Source organism: Pelodiscus sinensis, chromosome 5 (assembly GCF_049634645.1).
Source record: "Pelodiscus sinensis isolate JC-2024 chromosome 5, ASM4963464v1, whole genome shotgun sequence".
NCBI lineage: Eukaryota > Metazoa > Chordata > Testudines > Trionychidae > Pelodiscus > Pelodiscus sinensis.
In genome coordinates, this window is record NC_134715.1 from 68,443,913 (window position 1) to 68,464,826 (window position 20,914).

The 20,914-nt window shown below is 45.8% G+C and overlaps 1 protein-coding gene and 1 long non-coding RNA gene across 17 annotated transcripts in view; one reads left to right on the forward strand and one right to left on the reverse strand.

The window, feature by feature from the left end:
- The window catches only part of SCRG1 (stimulator of chondrogenesis 1), a 124,799-nt gene that overhangs the window by 94,707 nt on the left and 9,178 nt on the right, over nucleotides 1-20,914 (reverse strand). Inside the window, exon 2 of one of the 16 annotated variants that reach the window (XR_012904222.1) lies at nucleotides 3,339-18,955. The exons of the other annotated variants lie outside the window; for them this stretch is intronic. The gene's annotated coding sequence lies outside the window, so the exon portion shown is untranslated. Of the gene's footprint in view, nucleotides 1-3,338; nucleotides 18,956-20,914 lie in introns of those variants that run through there. 16 annotated transcript variants of the gene reach the window in all.
- LOC142829623 (uncharacterized) lies at nucleotides 366-4,690 on the forward strand. Its single transcript, XR_012904239.1, has 3 exons — nucleotides 366-414; nucleotides 3,134-3,285; nucleotides 4,552-4,690. It is a non-coding gene; the product is annotated as an uncharacterized LOC142829623 (long non-coding RNA).

Here is a 20,914-nt window from a genome sequence, read left to right on the forward strand (position 1 = left end):
ATGATCAATAGGCTCTAGGCAGTGCTATTAAACTGGTGCCCCTATGCCCAATGGCAGCCTGGGCAGAAGGAATGATGATATTTTTTAGAGATGTGATTTTTATAATCTTCAGCAACACACTAATGAAATATTTTAAAGCAAATTCGAAACTAAGGTCCTGTAAACTAGCACATTAAATTCAGAAGCTGACAGTATACAGCTGGAGTTGGCAAATGTCTGCTAAGTGGCTTCATTACCAATTGAATGGTTCTTTCACAGGTTCTGTGTTCTGCTAATAGGTCTGGCAGGCTTTTTCACTTTTAAGTTAACTAGATCCTCTCTGGAGGAAGCAGAGCCACAGAACAGGGATAGGAAGAGACAGGTGGGTGGACATTAAGACTCACATTTTTGAGTGTCCTATTCCTCTGCATATGGGTAAGGATGGCTCTGTTTGGACTGCTCTGTCCATGTGCTGAGTTGCTCCTAGACTTCATCCTTGGTAGCATGTCAATAATGCTGTCCTGGTGAGAGCACTTCCTTCCCTGTTCATGATTTCCACAGTAAATGCATCTCCTTCTGGATATGGAACGCTGGTCACCTGTTCTTTTCCTCTAGAGTGCCAATGTTTCTTCACTCTATGACCCCTTTTGTCCATCCTGGTTCCACAATGATCTGCTTTCATGGACTACCTCTCTGGACTTTTTGGTTTCCTCTGTAAGGGGAATGGACTGGTCAAAGAACAAAAGTCTAATGGCCTGTAAGTTCTCCCTCAGTCTGTCATGAACTCAGAATTCTTGTTCTCTTTTACTCTTGATATATGTGTCCCCCTTATTGGTTTATGGGAAAGACAGGGTAACCCAGACCTGCCTTCTCTCTTAGGTTCTAGCATATGCAGCCTTTTTAGGGAACTCAGGAGGATTGTTCTTTCAATCCCTCCACTACTCCTACCTTCAGCCTTCTTGTTGGTATCTTCATCAGATCGTTAGTGTTATTATCACTGTCTTGAATTTGTTGTTCCTGTTGCATTAATTTAGATGCATTATATGATTTAAAGGTTAACAATCTAATCACCGTCCAACATTAAACAATTTTAAATGAAGTTTGGGCTCTGCATACAAAGACCTCAGTCTGCTTAATACCATGGCAAATCTATCATTAAAAATAATTGTAATCTTAAAGGCAGGATCATTTGGAATGTAAAGTATTAAGTAAGGCTTTTATTTTAACATATCTAGTCCCCTTATAGCCTTCCAATAGTTAGAAAGAGCCTTCCTCCTTGTTTGACAGTCATTTTTGGTAATAACGATCCTTTTGGGAGAAAAGAGAAGACGTTAATAACTGATGTAGGCTTGAGCTTCTGTTACTGGTGTTGTTCTAAAAATTGAAGTCCATTTCCTAAAAGACAAAACAAGATAAACACCCAGAAGTGTGTGTGTGCGTGCGCGTGGAGAAACAAGATAGAAACTGCAGCCTTTGTTTCTGGGATTGACTTTCACTTACAACATAAATGCTAGAAAAACATTGACATCTTGCAGAATCTTATCCGCATTCGGAGATCTGGCAAACTTGTACTTGTAGTAGGTTTTTAGTTGTTTACAGCAGGGCTGCAAAAATATACTCTTAACCAAATAAGTAGTAGTTCTAATTCATAGAAGGTAAAAAGAGAGGGATAGATAAGAGAATAAATAAGTTGAGGGAAGGAAAAGGACACACTGGGAAGTGGTAGGGAGGGAAAGAAGCAGTGTCCCACACCCCACATGCTATTTGGAGACTAGCAGGAACCAGTGTAAATAAAGGTGTCATCTGGGCCGCCCTCTGCTCAAGGCACTTCTCAAGATTAGAATGAAGTAGGTATAAGAGTCCATGAGATGGCAGGGGTAGCAGCCATGATGGTGAATCTTGCTCCAGTAGCTAGCTTATCTTCCCCAAAGCCTTTCTTTAAAGATTCCAAAAGGGAGTGATGGGTGAAATAGCCCATTCCCTCATTATTTTGCCCTGAAAATAGGCCTAGTTTTGGACACAACAATTTTGGTTTACTGAGTTCTGGTTTCACATTGTTCGTGTTTATCAGGCATGATCTTAACATAGTCCTTGCATTATATCACTAGGCCTTTTGTTTGGACTAATTTAGTGTGTCTTGCTTTTGAATCTTGTCCCATCAACATTTTTGTTGTAGGTTATTGTGACATCTTATGACCTTATATTCCCTTTTTTACATTTGAGCTCAAAATTAGGGTCTGGAGTGGCTCATGGCTGTGAGTGAGTAACTCAGGGCAGACTGTCAGAAAACAAGGGCCAGCTCACCCAGATTGGTGGTACATTTTATTATTAGATTTCACAAATCCAGTAATACATGAACTTCTGGATTGGTATACCAGTCTTACCATGTCCATTAGCCTATCTTACCACCCAGACATGCTGAGCTGTGTAATACGATTATTAAAACTAAAAATCACACCACATCAAGTTTCTCTCAATCCCAAGAAACCAGTCATTTAACTTAGATCAACTGGTACTCCAGTTCCTATAACACAGACAGCCAATTCTGTTATAAATTAACTATAGGTTTATTAGCTAAGAAAAAAAGAATGAGAGGTTAAAGTGGGTAAAATATAATAATGGGAGTAAAATTTGTAAGTCCAAAATGGAGCAGAGATGTTTAAATCTGCCAATTTCCCAAAAGTCTTTTTAGACCTACCCAGAATAACTAAGGATCTCCATCTTCTTGTTTGGTTATTCAATCAGTTAGAATCCAACCAATCCAGAGTAGGGATGTGAAGGACTAGTTGACTAGTCAACTATCCGATAAGCAAATGCTTATCAGATAGTCGACATGCTTGTCGACTAGTCACTTTCCCCCACCCATTGCTGCCTCTATCAGAAAGAGCCAGCAGGGGGGGAAAGAGTGGATACTTCAAAGCAACAGCGCTGCTTGAAGCTTAGGGCCAGGCCCGGGCTCCACGTGGCACTCCTGCTTTGAAACGACGCATGCAGCCTGGGACCATAGCCTGGGCTATGTCCAGGCCACCGAAGGTGAGAGGTCAGGAACCGACACCTGCCCCCACTACAATCGCCTCCATGCCATCCTCGGCGAGACAGCAGTCCCAGGACTCTCGGTGGCAGTGGACACCAGCCTGTGCCCCCCATTGACCAGGCCATCTGATTCGGAGGAGGAGGGTGACCTGCCCTCCGGGTCTGAGGATGAGGGTGATGACCGCAGCAGCACCGTCCCCCTGCACCTGGAGCCAGTGCTTAGCACCTAGAACATCTCCCGGGCTTCACCTGAGGCCGGCGACGGATCCTCCAGTGAGTGTTGCGCTTCTCACTCACAAGGGTGGGGGGAGCAGGGTGCCTGGGGGAAGAGGGAGGGAGCATCACCCACCGTGCAGCAGTACACAGCATGTGCAACCTCGTGCAGCCTGACTGTGTGTCATGTGGATGTGGCAGGCAGCTCCAGGGCACACCTGGGACCCTGCCCGGGGGAGGGGAAGGGGGATGCCGGCTGGAAGCAGCCAAGGCCCCAAGAGCTCAGGCCAGAACCCACACCTCCTGAAGGGTGCTGCATACAGACAGCACGCAGCCATACTTGGCTGTGCGACACAGCAGCTAGTCCTGGGAAAACCACAGCAAGCCAGCCCTGTGAGCACAGCCCCCATGGAGCCCTTTGGCTGCTCCCGGCCCCTAGGCTGCCCCCGAGGGAAGCCCCTCACTGCGGCCACACACTTCCCTGGGCTCCTTGTGTGAGGGCTAGCAGGAGGGTGAGCGGAGAAGCAGCCAGCCTGGGCCTATGGCCACTTGAGTTTTGCTGCAAGGACGATACACTCCCCAGTCGCTCTGGCTCCGTCTCTGAGGACATTAATTGACAGTGGTCCGAGAATCCAGACCTCGTCTGCCATTCTTGCTCCCATGCAATGTGGGGATGTATACGCAAACATAACTATAGCATCAATGGTGTGTTGCTCATAGACAGTGACAAGAATCAAAGCCACGTGCTCTGCCTTGGGGAGGGAATGAGCACAGTGCAATGCAGACACACATAAGAACATAAGAATGGCCATACTGAGGCAGACCAAAGGTCCATCTAGCCCAGTATTCTGCCTGCTAACAGGGGCCAGTGCCAGGTGCCCTGGGGGGGGGGGGGGGAGGGACTGAAGACAGTGATCAAGTGATTTGTCTCCTGCCATCCATCTCCGGCCTTTGACAAACACCGTTCCTTACCCCCTAGCTAATAGCCTGTTATGGCCTTCACCTCTATGAATCTAATGAGCTCTTTTTTAAACTCTGTTATAGTCCTAGCCTTCACAGCCTCCCCTGGCAAGGTGTTCCACATGCCAAGTGGCCAGGACATAAACAAGGGGTCTTCATTCACAGTGATGTCTCCCAAGTGTTACAATCCATGGAGGATCACTTTACTCCAGGGAGTCCTTTATGCGAACGTACACACAGGGGACCAACTGGGCCTAAGCCACAGTTGTGTGGTGTTGCCTGGGGCTCAGGGCGGATGGCATGGGGCGCAGGGAGAGTGTGGGCAGGGCTGCATGACCGCCTCATCATTTTCTGTGTTCTCTGCAGCAGGGCCACCCAGGAGCGAGGGATCCTCCAGCCCTGCGGCAACCCAACCACACAGGCACCAGACCGGCGGGCCAGGCAGCGGGACCAGCTCCTCCAGCGGCACATCCAGCCATTGAAAGGCTCGAGGCAGTAGTCACCACAAAGATACAGGCTGACCTGGAGTGGTGGCAGCAGGCGTGGGGACAGTTTCTCCATAGGTGCGACCAGATGTGCGATGCAATTACCACCCCATCCTGCTGACATCCCTGTAGCCTGTCCCAACCTGGCCTGAAGGATGCCGAGGCCTCCGCACCCGCTGAGGCACTGGCAGGAGCCTCCCCTCCCAGCAATACCTCCCAGTTCAGAGCCCCTTCCTCCTCCCCCTCCCAGCTCAGAGCCCCCTCCCACTGCCCGCCCTTTTTCCCTATTGTAAATAAAAATAAAACTTTCCTCTTGTTTGAACAAAAAACTGGTTTTGTTTATTGGGAGGTGAGGGGAGACAGGGGAGGGAAGGGTTAGAGATGGGAGGGAGATGTAGATGGGAGACTGAAGCGACCCTACTGTGGGACCTAGGAGAACGTGTCTGTGAAAGGAAGGTATTGAGGCCTACCCAGAATATGTCAAATGAGCACCAGTTTAATTGTAAGTGTAAAGGAAAGGCAGCATTGTGAGATACAGGAGATGTAAAATAAAAACAACATTTGATTGGATGACCAAGAATAACCCCGCCTTTAGGGAAGTAAGTAACTCAGACAGCAATATGCAACAAAGTGCTGATTACCCCAAATGGAGCAGACGAAAGTTTTTGTAAGGGCAGAATGAGACAACAAAAATCTAACATCAGCAATTGTCAGGCGAGTGGAGGAATACCAAAATAACGAAACAGAGTATATAAGGTTGAATGGAACAGACCAAGAGCGGACGGGTTGTGAATCCAAAAAGCTAGGTCTGATCAACCAGAGCACCCTCCCCGGCGCTGAATCTTGCTGTCGCACATAAGCTCCGAAAGGGGAACATACTGGTCGTAAGTTGCAACAAAAAATCCAAAAAAGGAAAAACATAAAGAAAAGAATATCTCCTAAATCTAAGCAATGCTTCTATCTTTCTTAACGTGAGTATTATATATTTGTTAACTCCATAAATTGTTTAAAGGTAAATCAAGAGGGTATATTTGTAGGAGAAGTTGTTATTTCTTGTTTCTTTTTAACTGTACTTACTGTTTTTCTACTTTTTCTTTGTATATTATATTGTCTTAAAAGAATCAAAAATAGTGAATTGATTTAAATGGAAAATTAATTATAAAGTAAATAGAAAAAATAAAAAATCTTTGTTTGACCCTAAAAAGAGGTATTCCTCTGTCTGTGGTTTCAAATCCTTTAAAGAACCAAACCCGGTTACCGAAAATGTCCTTCAGGGCCTCCCGGATGTGCACCCCATCGTGGTGCGCCTGGTGGATGGCGGCTGTGCGGGGCTGCTCAAACGCCTGGCCCTCAGCTGCCATCCGCGCTGGGAGGAAGGCCTCCTCCTTCCGCTCCACTATGTTGTGGAGCACACAACACGCTGCCACAACCTCAGAAATGTCCAAAGGTGCACTCAGTCTGGTTGCGGGCCCAGTCCATCTCAAGACGGATGAGCAGACAACGGAAGCACACCTTCAGCCGTGCAAAGGTGCACTCAATCTGGTTGCGGGCCCAGTTCAGGTGCTGATTGAAACATTCCCAGCTGGTGTCCATCTGGTGTATGGCCGCATCAACCAGGGCATGAGGGGGTATGCCGCATCCCCCACAACGCAGAGAGGCATGTGGATGTCCCCAACTGTAAATTCCCCCTGGGGGAAGAAAGTGCCCACCTCCATCCTGCGATACAGGCTGGAGTTACGGAGGACACGAGCATCATGTGTCCTTCCGGACTACCCCACATAAATTTCTGTGAAGTGGCCACGGTGGTCCATGAGGGCCTGCAGCACCACGGAGAAGTACCCCTTTTGATTTATGAAATGGGCTGCTCAATGTTCCGAGGCACGGATGGAGATGTGGGTCACATCCATGGCTTCCCCGCAGTTGGCGAACCCCAGGGCAGTGAAGCCAGCTACCATTGCGTGGGGATGCCACAGGGACACCACCACATCCAGGGAGAGGGAGTCCAGAGTGAGCTCGGTGTCGAGCTCCTGCAGGAGTAGTGTGGCAGCATGGAGCAGCAGCTGCAGGCACTCCAAAATGGCCGTGTGGGGCCAGAGCAGGCACAGGACCACCCCTGGCTCCATGGCACAGCAAGAAGGTAAAATGCACAAAAGGCACTAGGGCACAAAACTGTGGTGTCCAATAAGGCAGAGGTCAACCACAGCTAGCACTGCTACAGCTTTCAGTCCCTACAGGAGGTGCCAAAGCATGCAGCAGGAGAGAAACGGCTGTCCAGGGAGATCCCTGTAAGCACGCGTCTCAAAGGAGATCCAGTCCCCATCCCCGGAAAGTCCTGGTGCCCTTTTGCCCTCTCCAAAGTAGTTTCGGGGGGGAAGTATTTGCACAAGAGTGTCCTGCCAGTGTGAACACTCTCTTGCACAAGACCTTTTGTGCAAGCGTTCTTGCGCAAAATGGTTCTTGCGCAAGAAGCCTGCAGTGTAGACGTAGCCTAGGAGAATAACTTAGAAAACTATGGCTGTAGAGCTTTGGCAACATGTACATGTTTCAAAATGATAAACCAAAATCCCGTATAAAAACAACCTAAAAATCATTCCACAAAAAACTCCCCTTCTCAGGGTGGAGACAGGACAAACTGCATTAATTAGGTCGGACACCCAGAAACTGAAGGAAATGCTAGGACTTTGACAACGACAATGTTAGAAAAGCTAGAGCAACAAACCATAAATACAGTGTTCTGCCTGTGTCAGCATTAACTTCTCCCAAGACAATATCTAAACAACTGGGGATAATAATGGTGATGATGATAATTCTTAGCATTTATAGCGCTCTTTTCATTCTGCGCCCTGCCTGCCAGTCCACCTCTCTCTGGCTTCTCTCACTCCTTTTTATGAGGCCTAGGTGTCCATTAAGCTATTACCTGATAACTTCAAGGGGCTCTCTGTTTATCATGCAAAAACATAAACTTGCTGGATAGTGCAGAGATTAGAAATAAATATTTTAAACAAATAGTTTAAAATCACAAAAAATATATTGACCCAAAGGCAGAATTATGTTGGTTGACACATGCTCTAAAACCATTCTGACTAAAATTGAATATCAGAGGCCTGGAACACGTATTGAAATTGTAGCATGTGCAAGATAGAGCTAACTTCAGTGATACTACTCTGTGAGTAAGAGGCTCAATTTTTGCTGGCAATTTCTTCCAAAATGTGGGGCTCCCTTTTGTTCTCTTTGAAGTCAGTGGCAAAACTCCCATTGGCTCTAGTGAAGGAAGTAGGATGAGGCCCTTGTGGAAGATTTTAGTGAAGCAGAGGAAAACATTTTTCTTGTAAAGGATTTTCCTATTAATGCAGAAACATAAAGAAACATCTTCAAAGCTATAACTTTAAATGTTTTAATGTTCTGCCAAACCTCATCAATCTGCTATAAAATCAATGAATTGTGTTCTGAAAATCTCTTCATGTTTAACAAAATGACAGACTATTAAGAGTTGAAGGCTCTGATTTTTTTCTGCATATTAAGATCAATAACATTTTACAAAGATATTTTTTTATGAGAAAAGTCTTTTAAAAGTAAAGACAATTCTGTTCATTATGAATGATTACAAATTGTGTGGTTAATTTTACAGAGGGTAGGTTCATATTCTGGACAATAAATGTATTGACCATATTTCTAAGTTTCCTGCTGTCCTTTCATTTGTCTCCAATGGCCTCCTATATTGTGTGGCTAGGAAATTGCTAGGGTAACGAGATTTGCATTTTCAGTGCCAATCCCAATTTTTTTAGAACATTTACTTGAATATATTTAACAAACTATTTATCCTATAAAGAGGGAGGATTTTGTTAAAATTGCTTTTAGTTAAGGATTCTGTGCCCTGATGGCCATTCCTTAGTAAAGTCAAACTCATATTTGCTTCAGTGGCTTATAATGGAGTGCAAGGTCTGTATTTATTTTAGGTTATATCAAAGAATATAGCTATATTCTTAAAGGCCCCCCATGCTGCAAACACTTACCCAGATGCTTATCTTTAAGCAGCCCAACAATCTCAGTGACTTGAGAGAGACATTTACTGCTGGAAGTGAAAGCATGTGTGGAGGAGGTGTTTGGAGGACTGGGGCCTCAGATCAAAGACAATGGTTGGGTTGCTAGTGATCTATTCCAAGTACTGTATCTCAGACTTTTGTAGCAAAACAAATAAACCACATTTCCCCTTCAATACACTTGATATGATCTATCGGGTCAATATAACAAATGCTCATTGAAATACTGGTGCTTTCACTATGTCAATACCTATCCCCAGTTCCATTCTGAAAGACAATTTTCATCTTTATATTTTTGTGAGAGGAATTTCTGAAGTAATTTTATTTGTGACTATTCAAATTGGGGGCTTGTTCTCGACCTTGTTCTACTTGGAATCCCCAAAGCCCCCTTCAGTTCTTAGCACAGCCTATCCGAATACTGCAACTGATTGTGGGTCATGACAAGCAACTGTGGATATACAGTGCTGCTGGTGGGAGTGTTATGGATAGGGATGGTCACTGGGGCTTAAGTTTAGGCCCAGAGGTTACAAGTGCTGCATATTGGGCCCTCTGTTGGGGTCCATTTGGAGCTGTTGGGGTGCTCTAAGGATGGATGTCACTCAGTCTGGCTGGGGGGTGCCAGGTTTGGGGGTAGTTGCTAGGTTGATGCAAGGCAGTCACTCAGCTGGGGTTGATGGTGCTGAGTTTGGGGCTGATGCTAGGTTGGAGACTGCAGATTGTTTATGGCTGGGCCGGGATGGAGACTAAATCCAAAGGGATGGTACTAGACAGGGCCGGATTAAGACCTTTAGAGGCCCTAAGCACTGAAAAGATTATGGTGCCCCCCCCCATATGTAATTCAAAATAAAAACAATATTATACCATAAAATCTCTCTCTTTTTTTTAATGCCCCTGCTTTGCACGTGCTTAGTCCGCCTATTGGGTAATCCAGCCCTGGTACTAGATAATAAATCAGCATGTCTGAGGGCGGTTACTAGTTGATAATCTGCCCCCTCCACTTGCGGGGTCTTCGCCATCTGTCTGTCCAGGGAGAAAGGAAACTGGCAACTTCCTCCCCACATCCCCACATGTCATCGGGTCATGCAAATGTATTTGCTGAATGGTTTTTCTCTCCGCCTGCAAACAGCCGGTCGCGCTGCATGTAGCGCCCTCTCCCCTCCCAGTGTCCAGGGGGCAGGAGAACACTAGGAAACCCGGCCCGGGAGAAAAGCCATTCGCGCGTCCCATGTGCGCGCCACATTGCCTAGCGCACGCGCTTTGATGTTTTCCGAAGCCCCTGGGCCGGGGCCGCTGCAGAGCTCCCGCCGGCTGCGGCGCGCGCAGGCTCCAGCCCGCGGAATGAAAACCACGAGGCCAACCCGCGCCTGCCTGTGACATCGTGTCGCTTCTCGGTCGCCCCGGAGCTCGCGCGCTGGCCGGCGGCAGCTGGGGCTGCGGTTCTTTCCTTGTGGCCCGCCCCCGCCCTTGCGGGCTTGGCGAGCTAGGCGAGCAAGAAGCGCTTTCCCATGCTCCGGCCGCAGCTGTTTCCTCTTTCATTGAAAGGTGGTCAGGTCGGGGCGGCTCTGTTAGTACCTGGACGCGCCGCTTTCCGGGCTGCCCGGGAGGTTTCCTTTATTGACTCGAGGAGGGCGGGGGCAGACCTGGTTAGAGAGGCAGAGCTGCCAAGGGGAGGCTAGTGTTTCCCCAAAGGGTATGCTGCTGAATATGTGCGCTGCTTTCTTGGGCTAACGCCTGCGCTGTTGACTTGATAGGAAATACAGCCCCCATCTCCGGGCTCTTTAAACCCCCTCGACTCACTCTTTAAGACTCATCCCACCGCCTGGAACCACAAACTCCCTGGGGCTTCCACCTCGGGCTCTGAACGCTCTTGTCAGCTTCGCTCTGTGGCTGTAGTTGGCTTCTCGTGAAAGAAATATTCAGGGGAAAATGTTTCTCTTTTATTATGTGTCCAATTCAGGATTGGAACGGAAGATCCAGTAAATTTACACTCTGGTCTCTTGGGAAATTGTGAAAATAGACACATGCCTTTTTTCACTCCTCAGCTTGGATTCCAGGACGCACCGTAGGCAGAAGTAGCTAGTGAATTCTGTTGGAGAAAGTAGTCTATTCGCTCTTAATTAATAAAGGAGTGCTGAAACCAACTGTTTTGTGTTCTTGTGAATGTTGCAGACTATAATTTAAATGATATCTAGGTACTAATGAAGATGGAATGCGTTAACAAATCCAGAGTGATAAGTGATAGTCACTCACCACTTTTACGTGTAATGCATTGCACAAGAAACCATCTAATTACAGAATCCATTTACCTAGTGCAAAAATGTTTGTTCCCAACTCAGCTCTCTACTGAAATGTTGCTATTTATAACAACTTTTGGGACATTTCCTGTAGTCCCTACTCTGGCAAACATCACACAAATTTCTACAGGATAAAAATGTCAGGAGGGGGCCCTCACTGACTGTGAGAAAAGAAATAGGGCCCATTTATCCCTTACCAAATCAATAGCAAAGCTCCCACTCTCTCACTAATAAGCAATTCTCATGCCTCGGTGCCGCATTCACCTGACAGTTCCACTAACCTCATTGGGAATTTTGAGTGAATAATCCTGCCGCGTAAACTGTGTATTTTAATAAAATTGGTGAGAGGTTTTTTTTTACATTGAACAGCCTCCTTCCAACGCAATAAGGTTTAAAACTGCCCTGTTTGGAAATCCTGGCAGCTTCAAGCAATTCCTGTGAATAAAGGGCTAGATCCAAAGCCTGGTGGAATCTTTTCAAGTGACTTCAGCGGTCTTTGGATCCAGCCCAAATGTTTGAATATGTTTTGGGAAACCTGGCTCAATCATTTCATGTATTCGATAAAGTTTTGTAAAGACCATAACATTCCCGAATAAAAATACACCTTAATAAGGTGTATAACCTCAGCTAGGCACTACGCCCCGGGGAGAATGTAATTTATGCACGTACTTACTAATGTCAGAACTGTTGGTATAGGCATGTTGGTCCCATTTCCAAATGTAGCTTGGGCATTTAAAATCCATCTAAGGATGCCCCGGTAAACATGTAGAACCTGAGCCTCCCATTGAAGTCCATAGGATTTCTGGTCTCAATGGGAACTGAAAAAGGCCTGCAAGGTAGCCCCTTGTAGCGGAACATTAATCTTCTCTTGTCTCTCCTAAGCATCCCAGTAGGTCGAAGCAACATTTGGTTCGCAAACGTAATTATTCCGTTTCAAAGACAGGCACGGAGTTACGGTGGCTGAGCTGTCATTGCTGTGGGCTGCATTTTTCATTCTTTTTGCCATATTGTTTTGGAGCAACATTCAGCGCAGAGATTCGATTTGTCGTCGACCTCCAGGGCTCCTAAAGCAACAGTTCCTGTTGCATCATTTCTTAATTACAAATAATGCGTACCGAGGCTTGGATTCAGGCAGCACGACCAAACCCACTAGTTAACACTCGAAGAACAAGGCTGGAAAACCCTATATATTTGAAGTGTTAATTTCTTTTCTAGAGCAAAAAGGAAGCCTATCTGATGACAAGATGCCTTCAGTATATGCCCGCTTTATGCCCAACAATTCGCGCAGTATTAAGAAGTCACATGCAATATAGCTAATAAAAATAAGGAAATAGTTGATTCCAAATGATTGATTACAAAATAATTCAAAGGAAAAGAGTCTAACATAGTAATAACCGAGGAAGGAGCTAAGCATAGCAAAAGTCATGTGCCTGTGATTCTTTGTATGACAGAAAAGACAATGGCGGAAATTCGCTTCTCCATAAAAGAGCAAAGTTTCTGGAAGTCCAAAGTTAAAATAGGTATCAAAAGAAACCAGAAAATAAAAACACACATTGACTAACGGGCGCATTGACGGAAGTCACATTTGGAATACATATTGGAGCATTTTGGATGCACATTGAACATCTGCAGATTTGCAGATTAGACAGAAGGACTGTTCCTATGATTTAATGCGATTTATCCCAGAAAATTATATTACCGCTCTTTAGTTCTCAGATTTCGAGGGGTTTTCTTTTTTTTTACTATTCTAATTGTTGCCAAAGCATTTGATATTTCAAACAATAATCTGTAAAAATCACATAAACTGCTTTTATTAACATTCAGCTTTGCTGTGTTTCTTTTTAATCCGTATCTTTTTTCTGTTTTTTTTTTTAATTGTTCGGCATCAGATGAGAGAAATTCATCGTTTGGGAAGGTCTTTATGTCTGGTGCAAATATGCTTAGAACTCTACAAATACATGAAACCCCTAAGAACTGGAGTTCCTATTTAACTATGGCGTACCATGGAGTGAAGACTTGATAAGCTTTTGCTAGTGTACAATTTCTATCTGTCCTTCCCCTATCTCTGGTGAAGGCCTGAAGCGAAGGGAGACAGTGCATTTGAAAAGTGACCCTCCATAATTAGGACTTGACTTTTGAAGAAAGGAAAGAGGTAAGATTAGTGGAGAAAAATAATGGTACCTAGTCAATGGATACAGACATCTCTATGAATGGAACAGAGGCGTCTACAGAAGCATACCGAGGAGCAGTGCATTAGTTATTGCTCACTGCACGGGTTTTCATGGAGGAATAACGGAATAATTAGAAATGCAAAATGTTCGATTTCTAATAAGTGTCTTCCAAATAGACACCCATTCCGTGGCACTAGGCTGAGCTGAGGATTTATAGATTTGATTTCACAGAGGGCAAATATATGAAGGCAATAAGGGCGAGGGAATGAGAGGAAGTATATAGAGTTGTGAAGTGTGACTAGCATGTGATTCGAGGGGCTGAACCTGAAGGGTAAGGTCTATTTCTCTGCGCTGAGCAATGTTATCCCTATGCCCATCGCTGTATCCTTGTATCAGGGCCTCAGCTGAGAGCTAGCGTTTGGAAGGAGAGATGATAACTGTAACTCTCACTTATATATTACGGTAACAGAGTAACCGTCACATAATTGTCATGGTCCATGTATGTGTGTGTGGAGTGTGCGTGTAAAATCTTCACTGGAAATTAGGCAAACTATGCAAAATGTTGCTTGGTTCTAAAAACATTAGCATCCGTCCACCCAGAGAGGGACCGCTCAGCCAACACCAGCTGCCCCAGGGATGGAGATGGCTCCCTCGCTGGGAAGGGACCTGTAACCTGTTCTTTAGAGGCTTGCCTTACCTTGCATTTTCTGTGCACCCAATATTTGTCCTCATTGGGAAGAAATGCAAGACCGGGACGTTGGTGCACCCTCTGACTGGGATGGGAAAAACTGAAGTCAAATACTAAAATCTTAGCCATAGAGTGCTATCCAAAGAGATCAGGTTTCCTTTTCAGCCGCAAGTGTTTTGAGTGAGCAATGGCTGTATAGCTTGCAAATATTTCAAACTCTTTTTCAATCAGAGTCAATACTAACAAAATTGTGCTTTGCAACGACGGTGAAAAGTTTTGAAGTGTACTATTCTCCTTAGTCATTAACATCTTAAAACAATAGCCCATAATTCATCTCTCTTTCTCTCTCCCTCTTTCACGCATATACGCACTTGCCCTGTTACGAATAACTCCATATAATACCGAAGTATTCACATTAACTGTAAAATAGTTACTAAACCAGAAATGTGCATCTCATCATGTTTCTAGAGATTAGTGATTGGCCGGTCAATGGTAGGACTTCCCCGACCCACACAAACGTTACAGAAAGGAGGCCGAATACTTCGGTAATTTTAAGAACCCCAAGGATGTCCGATGTACAGCGGTTTAACTGAGGGGATTTGACCAGAGCTGGAGATCAGTCAAGTGGAGGACAGATGTGTATATGTAGGGCATGGATGGGGTATTGCCTGGATGGTAAAGGGAGATGGTAAAGGGAGATGGGACCACTACGAGTTACCATTTGAAGGTCTGCTCCGGGATAAACTCGAATGGGTCATTGACTGGGCCTAGTGGCAGATTTTAAACATGCCTTTACAATTTTTAACTCCTCGGGGCACTTACTTAGCACCTTAGAGTGAAATTACAACGTTTTATTTCAGGATCCAGCGCTAATATCCCAGTCAGAAATATGGGAGACACTGGTAACTCGGTCATGTTTCCTGAGAGTTAAGTGTGAGAACGGCAAGTCCCTTTCCACCCATCACCCCTCTCCCAAAACAAGCAGAGAGAAAGGCCTTCCTTCTTAAAAATGATCAGATGTGAACAACCTGCCTTCGAACTCCTTGCTAACCCCTTGGAAGGCAGGATAGGAGCCATCTGATTGCACTTGGGTAAGGGCCAGCGTTCTTTAGGTTTTTGCTCGAACGCGGTTTTTATGAGAGGGGCGAGAGATTTTGCTGCAGGATTAAATGTCTTCTGTCAGCTCTATGAAAGCTGTAGGAGCAGGCCGAGGTGTGTGTTAATCGTAGCAGTATATTGCGCATCCGTCACTGGGCAGGATTTCACATTAATAATGTCGTTCACATTAATGCAGTGTTGCATGGAAAACTTATTTTGCACTATTCCTTTCAGCTAGCCTCCTCCAAGCCTCTTTGTCAAGAAGAAGCTCAGTCATATTTATCTAATCTTTCAGCTGTCTTCTGACTTGTTTTCTAGTCAGATGCAAGGGTGGGTGTTGCTGTTTCCCCTTCCCTTACACCCGAAGACGTTACCTGTGTAAAACCTGAATAGCTACATGAAAAATCTAGGGCTCTAGGGTTCCGCTTAGCTAATGGCAAAAGATGTTCTTGATTTTTTGCGACTGCAGCGGGTCCCACCCCAGTTCTTTTCCAGCGCTTCACAAGCAGGGATGAAAGACAATCACAAACCCAACCTATACACTGCAAGATGTATTCGTTTCAATGCAGTCCTGAAACTCCATTTATTGTTTGTTGCTTCTTCTTTGCTCAATCTCTGTCCTCTAAGCGCAGAGACACAGATATACAGACACCCCTCCATACAGAGGACTGTTCCCACTGACTGCACGCGGGATATCGCATTGCTGACCCACACCTGCTTTTTAACGCTCATTGGTTGGCATCTGAAGTAGTAAACCGGTGCAGCTCTGACAGCGGTCCCAGCCTATCTCCGGAAAGCACATTCCCACGAGCGGGGACAGAAGTGGGGCTGGTGTGCGAAACGAAGCAGGGAGAATGGGAGGAATGGTCAGAATCAGTTGCGGACACAGCCACACGTACTACAAGCCGAACCTCCATGGGGTGAAAACGGCGCTGGGGCCCAGTTGCGCCGGGGCGCATTTAGCGGTTTCCAGGAGTGAGTTCCTACCACGGCGCGAAGAACCACGTTCATTGGAACTGCTGGGATGGGGAAGAGGAGGTTTTCCAAGCCGGGCAGGTGAAGCCTCCCTTCCCACCAGCAAACGGACACCTTGCTCATTCCCCACCGACGGGCCCGGGGAAAGGTGCGGTGCCACGCCGCGGCAGGCGTCAAGACGCCCCTGGTGAGGTGTAATATCAGCCGGAAAGGGCCCATTCCCACGCTGTGATTTTATATGGGGAGTGAGACTAGAAGGAACGAAATTTGAGCTGGTTGCGCACTTGTAACTGACTCCCGCAAAGGAGCGGGATTTCCCAATAATCCTGACGCGGACCTAGCTCGAGCGAGGTCATTTTTGGGGAGGCGAAGGCGGTTTGGAGGGGTCGAAAATGCTAATATTAATATCCCGGAAACAACGCTGCAAAACGCACAGAGAGCAGAGACACTGCACACGTCCGCAGAAAGGGGGCGGGGCAGCCAAAAACACAGCCACCCCCCCCCCCTTCCAGGAGGGCAGGATTCATTTCATACAGTTCCTGATTTTTTTTTTTTTTTTGCACTGATGATACTATAAACCTTATTAAGCTAGACAAACCGGGCTTTTAACTTCCTCCTTCATTTCGCTATATCAAGAAGCCTGAACTCCAGCTCGCCGAAACTTAATTAAAACCACCATCCACAAGAAAATGATTCAAAGCTAGCTGGAGCTCGGCACTAATGACCCCCAAGAAGCTCCTGGGAATAGGCAAGCAGAAGCAGACATCCAGAGCCAGTTCCTTCCCTACCCGGAGGAATCCGGATCGGAGGACGGAAAATATGGCCATTGTGTTTTACGCCGTGAGAGCGGTAGTAGAGCAACTTCTATTTATTGCCAGGGAGCCTGGGACAAAGAATGTGCCTGTTAGTCGAAGCGGGTCTCTAGCTAGATTCAGCTCTTACAAGCAAACACCGCAAAAGCCCGATTCGAAATCCTGACTCCACTTGAACGGCTCCGACTGTCAGCAAGAAATCGATGAGCCCGTAATGACGGTGCTGAGTGAAGTGAAGAGGAAACCTCATGACAATACATTCTTTCAGAAGGAAAATCCTTAGCCGGTAGTGATGTACATACAGGGAATGTGGGCTGCAGCTGAACCACATAATGATGTGCTTTTTTGGCCGGAAAACGTGTAGTTTGGTTTGAGGCTGGTGTTTTTGTGCAATTATATCATTTTATATCTGGAAAATATGTCATCAGTCTGTAGAAGCAGCATATTAATCTTCATTACCACTCCAGTAATATGTCATTAGCAAGGGCGAGCGAAAGAAGAAGGCAGTTTTGTGCGTGTGTTCAGTAATAAACCTTATGCTTATAGATGACATTTCCGTGGGCGTGATTAATCTGTTTATACAAAGTTATGTCACTGAGATCTTTTAACCACTGAGCCCCACTGCATTCTGTAGACTGGACTCTCCTCCGTAATTACACCTCTGTCATTTGTACATCAACTTGTCCACAAACGTCAAGAAGCTCAATGACTAGATTCCAAACAATTAGTTGTATTTGCCTCACAATCCCCGGTTTTCGACGCCTGGCCCCCAGCCCATCCGTCTCCCCCCTAGAACTATGTCACTGTACCCCTGCCAGGAGCCGCTTGTCCTTCACCTATTTTTTTAGATTGCCTTGTGGCCGGCTCATTGCCTTTCCCTTCGCTGTGGGCGCCAATTCAGTGTGGGCCTGATCCAAAGCCGGTCGAGATCGATGGAAAGACACCTATTGGCTTTGGTGCGTTTTGGATCAGACCTAAAGTGCGTTTACATTCTAAGATAACATGTAGGACGTCGCCATGTAGAGACATTGGGTTTCTAGCCCTTTGCATCATTTGGTATTTACCTGCAAGCAAACAGGACAAATGTTTAAAAAACAACAAATAGTCTAGTAGCACCTTAAAGACTAACAAAAAGATGTAGATAGTATCATGAGCTTTCGTGGGCACAGCCCACTTCTGCAGAACTAACTCGGCTACCCCTCTGAAGCTTTAGGACAAATGTTGTCCTTCCGACTCAGAAACAAATACACCACTCTAACATCACATCGAACTAATCTTGGATGAAAACAGACAAACAAGAGCTCTTAAGCGAGGCTCTTATGAGGGCAAAAAAAGTAAAATCGTGTGTGGCTCCCAGATCAGTGGCCCACCACTTCGCCTTCCCCTCTGTAACCACTCCCCGCTTATCCTCTTTTCAATATTTGCTTTTGGAAAGAACATGTATTTGAAAAGTGAGAACAGTGCGAAATATAAACACCAGACAAATATTTCAAATATGATCTAATTTAATTGGCCATTAACACTGTTTTAATTAAAAAGAGATTTGCATTACAGATATGGTCACCCCGAGTGATTATTACAATCCATAAATTATAATTGCATTGAAACTCTCTCTCCGGAGGGCAATTAATGGAAAATTTCTCCGGGATTTTAATCTAAATCCTGTTGCCAGTTTCCCTTGCCTAGTATTGCCAGGAGAAAGAAGACAGTGGATGGCGCCCGAGTTCACTCAAGTTAACCTGCTGAGCCTTGCAGAGAAGATCAGGCAGAATACACAGAATACAGCACATCCCGAGCCAGCTGGAGCTGCTGTAGATAAATTTCACTTTATTGGTTTCCCAACAATGCAGAATCCAAATAAAATGGCTGCGTGTTTCAGAGCTGACGCCTTTGGTACAGCTCTCTTTCCCGCTGTTTGTTTTTCTCTGTCCGGTAGCGATGACATCTGAAAAGCTAAGAATGTAGTCCCCAGACGGCCAGAAAAATGGGTGGATTTTCTAGTTTTTTTGAGCAATTACAGTCTGGCAAACATGCGCTTGAACATTGCCCCCTGCAATTGGATGCGTTTTATCTAATGTAGAGAGCGCTAGCGGCGCAGTCGTGTGCTCTAAGGTCTCGGATCTTTTCTGTATGCGGATGAAACTTCGTTTCTGCGGGTTTCTCAAAGCTATGCGATTGCACAAAACTAAAACCGTGATCTCTCGTTCCTGAAGTAACAAAAATATAATTAGATAGTAAAGCATTTCTAGTATGAAGAAGATAAACATTAAGTAATGCAAGCAGTTAGGAAGCAAATCAAATGTTGCTTACCTATTTCCTCCTGCAAAATAAAAATGAACACTTGCAAAAATAACTCCGATTTTTTCTAAATGGCACCGATCCAAAAAAAAAAAAAAATCAGACCGTGTTGGTGTAGGTGTGTTTGTGGTCGGGTTGTCTAAATAATGTCATCAAATAACATTTCTGAGAGAAATCTCATTTCTATCTATATCTATTTCGAACATATTGAAACATACGCAAGGGAACTGACTTGCTCACAAAAAATCTCACAGAGATCCGGATAAGATTTCAATGAGCTACTCTGGGTATCCACATGATAAAAAAAATAAACAGCCTTCTATCTCTTTCTTTAGCTGCTACAGATACATCAGTAAACCCCTCTCTGTGCCCAAGATTCAGTTTAAAAAAGGAAAAGATTTCCACACACAGCCCTTATTCAGGTACAGTTAAAAATAATTGCCCATGTTAAGAGACACAACATCACGTCACATGGAAAACAACCTTCTTTCAAAGCCCGCTAATGGCCACACGATTAATTAGGTTACTTAAGCCTAATAACCTTGCTAGCATCAGTCTATGACCCAGCCCATTAAAACACCAGCAGTGAAACACCATAAAACAAGGGGAGGGGAATGCCCAACATATGAACACATGTATTCGCAGTTTGTTTCCGAGATAACGTCTATCAGTGGACGCCCCCAAAATTCGGGCGAGAAAGGGACCACTTCACCGCCAGCAAAGGACATCCCAGCGTCTGGCAGTCACAAAATCATTCATGGGGCTTGTCTCTGTCTTGCCTGGGCCAATCTTGCTGGTGCTGCCCGGACCCACATGGAAAAGCGCCCCGCGTCTTCTCACAGTCATTGAACAGAAGAGCCTCGGTGGAATCAATAACCACCCTTGCAGGGCGCAATTGTTTCCCACGGGCCTCTGTCTAAAACCCAGATTAACCCCTGGCCGCCAAGGCAAAGCGAAACTCACCGAGTCACGCAGCGATGGGGAAGGGAGCAAACAACTGACCACGGTTCACTTTCACCAACACGCCTTCACTGCAATTTTCAAAAGTAGCCAGCGTGGAAGAGTCGCTTCGGGGGCAGGGAGAAGGGGAGAAGTCCAACTCTTTTATTCCCCACAGTTTAGACAAAGAAGATGCATTTTCAGGGCGCCTGTCGGGGGGCGGGTTCTGCACTGACTGACACCGGTGTGGCTATAGTATTTGCGATCACTATTAAGCACAGTCACACCGCGGGGTTCTGCATTTTAGCACATGACACCGGGATGGTCCGGAAGATGCTTGCAGGCCACTCTGTGCTAGCTAGGAGATAGGATAGCTCCGGATTCATTGAGGCGGGGTTTCCTGGGAAGGTTTTCCTTGCTGGTGCACCCATCGCTGGAGCAAGGGAACAGCGGGTCAGCCCCTGCACGGGGTTCTTTCCCCTTTTCTTGAGAGACACGTGGGGCTGTGCACCTCTGTCTGAAGTCAGGCAAGGAACTGGAAAGATCTCTACCTGCCTCCACACCTTTGTCAAACAACCTGTCTTCTGGCTAGGGATCCGAGAAGAGACGCTGTGTTTGTGCCCTAGCGGCACAAGTATAGATGTTAGACACTTTGGTGATGTTTTATAGGAAGGCAAAAGCTGGCCCACGACCCCCCCCCCTCTTTCCCTCCCATATATTGAAGGCGGTACCATGCCTCCAGAAATGATGGCTCCAGGGCTGTAGGCCTCAGAGGCTCCACTCCGATGGCCTGCCACGCAGGATCAGGCCTCAACGCAAGATAACAAGAATAAAGCCAAGAACGCATTTCAATGGTAAGAACAACGAGAAGTCCTGTGGCACCTTATAGACTAACACATACTGGAGCATAGTACTAGAGATGCAGCCGT